The following is a 5,125-nucleotide window of genomic DNA, read 5'->3' as shown; positions in this document are numbered from 1 at the left end:
TGTTTATTCTTGACTTCTTGTTCAGAAGCTCAAGTCATTATAACGATTACGTCACTTTTTATAGCTAGACAAGGACAAACCAGTTCAAACCCTATTAGCAATAGCGGCAGTAGAAGTAATCGAAGAATGTGGACACACCATACCACCGGACGCATTGATTGATCAAGATCCTCAAGCAACATTCATAAGAAAGCCTCCTCCTTGGATCCTTGATAATTCAATGCTGAGGGTCATGGCCTTTTTTGATAACTTTCTCCTGAACTATCCCGCGTATCCGAAGATAGGTATCTTCGGTTGCGCGGATGACCTCGTGGACTAAGGTTTTGAGAGTAGAACGTATCTACCTATGTGCTCCGACAAGCACATTGCAGCTCTCGCAGGATCCGTTACTACATATGACGCCTATGAAGGAGCCCGATAGATAAGTTGTTCTATTAAAAAGTTGTACAAATCAAGTATTGTGAACATATAATATGTATAATATTATGGATGTGTATATTTAAAAAATAAATTTCTAAAAATATATATATGTTATTGTAGTAAACTAGTCGCCCCGTAGTCGAAATTCGACTATAAAATTAATTGAAATTATAAGTTTGTATATTATTAGGGTTCTGTTGTGACAAATATTAATAAACACATACAATATTAATCTATTCTCAAGTTGATAATTGTAATAACAAAAGTTTGACAACATGCATGCGTGTGTGTGTGTCAAATACATGGTAGTGTGTGTAATGTTTATTTTACTGATTTAATGTATTATTTATGCATAATTTAAAAAAATATTAACATTCTGCACTCTTTCTTGATATTCTCTATAAGTGTGGGAAATTTCATACTCCTCCCTTCGCGCAATTTTCGTAAAAAGGGATACAAAGTTTTTGCTTCATGTATTAATATACATAAAATATATAAATACTATATTTGGTTTAAATGCAAAACCATTGGTGATTTTAGTAATAAAATACTTTGAAATAAAATCAGACAAAAACCAACACTTTATTGTCTATTATTGTATAGGTCTCACTTGTAACAATACAACGGCTGCCCCGCCCGCCCTTCAAACCGAAACGCATTTCTGCTTCACGGCTGAAATAGGCGGGGTGGTGGTACCTACCCGCGTGGACTCACAAGAGGTCCGTAATTTTCAACGATCAATTTAACTTTATAACTGAATAGCTAACTTTGCTTCGTTAAAAATTAAATTAGTAGTTTGCTTAAAAGTTGAAAATGCTGATATCCACGTTCAGGACATTTTATTGTAGACGCGGAGAATCTTCATTGAGGCCGAATAACAAATTAATGCAACCGGTTAGCACAGACATTCTTAGGCAGTAAGTAATAAAATTATAGATTTAGATATAATTTACAGACTAGTCCTCTTATAAGATAGTTTAAAGGTCAATGGACTTCATCATGAAACCATTGGTATTTTAAAGCGTTTTTTACAAGTTTTTAGGGTTCAAATAGAAAAAAAACCGAACCTTCGTATGATCATTTTTCCGTGAGTTTATCAATTTCTACGAGATTAGAGACCTTTTCTCGAAAATGGGTAGACATATGAGTATCATTAGTATCAAAATACTAGGGTCTGCGGCGAAAGTGACTCACAAAAATCTCAAGCTTCGGTGTGACATATGGTGGCGGTTCAGTAGTTAGGTCTCCTAACTTTTGCGCCGAGGGTCGTGGGTTCGATTCCCACATCGTGCAAACGTTCGTGTGAGGAATAGGGCTATTTGTTCTCTATGTTTCTGGGCAATTATTTAAACGTATATCAGTATGTATGTCAGTGGCTGGTTTTAAGTCGTCGTGGCTTAAAGGATAAAGACGTCCAGTGCATTCGTGTTGAGCGATGCACCGGTGTTCGAATCCCAGGCGGGTACCAATTTTTCTAATGAAATACGTACTCAACAAATGTTCACGATTGACTTCCACGGTGAATGAATAACATCGTGTAATAAAAATCAAACCTGCAAAATTATAATTTGCGTAATTACTGGTGATAGGACCTCTTGTTCGCGCGGGTAGGTACCACCACCCCGCCTATTTTTGCCGTAAAGCTGTAATGCGTTTCGGTTTGAAGGGTGGGATAGCCGTTGTAACTATACTGAGACCTTAGACCTTATATCTCAAGGTGGGTGGCGCATTTATGTTGTAGATGTCTATGGGCTCCACTTAACACTAGGTGGGCTGTGAGCTCGTCTACCTACCTAAAAATAAAAAATAGCTGATAGCATCTAAACAATAAAAATAAAAAACCCATAATAATTTAATCCTGATTTGGGGTCGAATAACCGTGCGTGATTTGTTCAGAGTTATTTATAATTTATTTATACGCAAAATACACGAATAACATTAGTTCTGGAAGTGGCACGGCTTTATGTACAACTTGCACCCGGAACCCTCAGGACGCAAGACTTACCGGTTTTATATTGGCCGACATCAGCTATGCCAGGGACATAAGGAAGCTGCTACGAATCGCCCAATAATCAACAGTTTGTTGGCTTCTAACTACTTAATGATAGGCTTAAGGTAATGTCATGTTTATAAGAATTAGTTCCAGTCCTCTTGATGGAGCCTCACCAATAGTTACCTCTTTCCAGTTTTATAAATTTAAAGGAATAAGAAAAAAAGATAAGGAGGATCAGAATGGATGGGATTTATCTATTCAGCTTATTTCTGTAACAAAGCAGTCATTTCTTCAGAAATAACAAAGCAGTCATTTCTTGAAAGATGGGACGGGACAACCATTATATAGTAAAATTGAGGCTTCGAGCTGATGTCTCAAGGTGAATCGCGGCTTTCAAGTTGTGATATCTAAGGGTTCCGTTAACCACTGAATACAAAGTAAGCTATGTGTTTGCTTACCTATCATTGCAATCTATACTAATATTATAAAGCTGAAGAGTTTGTCTGTTTAAACGCGCAAATCTCCGAAACTACTGGTCCGATTAAAAAAATTCTTTCAGTGTTAGATAGCCCATTTATCGAAGAAGGCTATAGGCTATATAACATCACGCTAAGGCCAATGCAAGTGGAGCACCAATATAGAATGCTTCAAAATCGGGGTTTTAATCCCTTTTGAGAGCTTCCACTGCGTGCGCTGCGGAAACGGTTAAAGTTTCGCTAAAGTAATGTATGAGAGTCTTCTCTGTATCTGTATACCTATGTCTAATGTATGAGAGTCTCTTTTGAAGTTGGTTAAAACACGTGATTTTGGTACCTTAAATAACTGTTTGACATTCTATTATTCAAAAATATTTTCACTTTCTAGGTAATCATTTACGGAGGCGGGTAAAATTTTCGCGTTATGCCAAAGTAACTATTCCACGCGGACGAAGTCGCGGACAAAAGCTAGTTAATAAATAAAATTGAAATTTTAGCTTCTAATTTATCACTGAAATTGGGCGCTCAGAATTACATTTTAATGTTTATAGTCACAGGTAAACGCTTTACTCTAAGTGAGATCACAGCTCGTTCGCCCATCACTCATAAGAAAAAAAGTATTAAAAAAAAAACGATCGGCGCCACTAATATTCTGTATCATTAATCTCAGCGAAACTCGTATCGTACTTAAAATCGTTTATACCCATACAACAACAACAAAAAAAATCCTCATTCGATCCGAGAGCGGTTTTATGATCGTGGGAATTTCAGTTATCAGTCCGAAGGTATCAAGATGAACTTAGTAGGCAATTAAAAATTGCGATCACGCAACGAAATGTATCGTATCAATGTTTGTTTTACTACGAGCATCCTAAATATAGAGCAAATCACATATGAGAGCGTGCAAGAATCTATCGCGAATGCCGGAGCGTGGGAGCGTCATTATGCTAAACAGGTCATTGGTATCCTATACCTGTTCGCCGCTTTTATACAGCATGTCCCAGTCCTGTAGATAATATTGTGATTTATCACAAAATAACGCGCATATTTGTGTCTTGTCTGTGGCCGCCGTTAACAGGGAAATTTGAAAAAACAATATGATTACTGCTATAAATGAAAAAATAAAATGTTAAATTTTTTACATGGATTTGTTTAAAACTGTGTAGCATTCGATACTTTAGACTGTGTTAATGGGAAAAAAAACAAAAGCAGTACAACACCACAAGTTTATTTTTATTAATTTTAACCACTAGAGAAAACCTACGAAAAAGCGAACATAAAAAACCACTAACAAATATGTACTACCTTATAGAGTTCTTAAGCAATGAAAAGTTCGAATGTTTAAAACTAAATTATTGAAAAATAAAGTCATTTTTTTGGGTCTGAATTATTTGTATTATATAAAGATAGGTAAGTTGCAGAAACTAAAAGTCTCCACACGGATTTCCTCCCGGATTAGGAGGAGGGATCTCACACCCCCGATTACTCTCTTAAGACAACCCATACCCTGGGCCAGGAAGGTCAAGTACCTGGGCGTTACCCTAGATGCATCGATGACATTCCGCCCGCATATAAAATCAGTCCGTGACCGTGCCGCGTTTATTCTCGGTAGACTCTACCCCATGATCTGTAAGCGGAGTAAAATGTCCCTTCGGAACAAGGCCCGTCATGACTTACGCGAGTGTGGTGTTCGCTCACGCGGCCCGCACACACATAGACACCCTCCAATCTCTTCAATCCCGCTTTTGCAGGTTAGCCGTCGGAGCTCCGTGGTTCGTGAGGAACGTTGACCTACACGACGACCTGGGCCTCGAATCTATCCAGAAATACATGAAGTCAGCGTCGGAACGGTACTTCGATAAGGCTATGCGTCATGATAATCGCCTTATCGTTGCCGCCGCTGACTACTCCCCGAATCCTGATCACGCAGGAGCCAGTCACCGTCGACGCCCTAGACACGTCCTTACGGATCCATCAGATCCAATAACCTTTGCATTAGACGCCTTTAGCTCTAACACTAGGACCAGGCTTAGGGACCTCGATAACCGTACTCGTCGAACTCGACAAAGAGTTCGCCGTGCAATCTAACCCATGAATCAGCTCGCTGAGTTTCTCGCCGGATCTTCTCAGCGGGTCGCGATTCCGATCCGGTAGTAGATTCATTCGCGAAGCAGCTACTCTTGAGCTGTTAGGTCTCCTTCGGAGGCGCTCGGGTAGCTGTTAGCAAATCCCACCC

Source organism: Bombyx mori, chromosome 4 (genome assembly GCF_030269925.1).
Source record: "Bombyx mori chromosome 4, ASM3026992v2".
Lineage (NCBI taxonomy): Eukaryota > Metazoa > Arthropoda > Insecta > Lepidoptera > Bombycidae > Bombyx > Bombyx mori.
Note: the sequence above shows the minus strand (reverse complement) of the source record.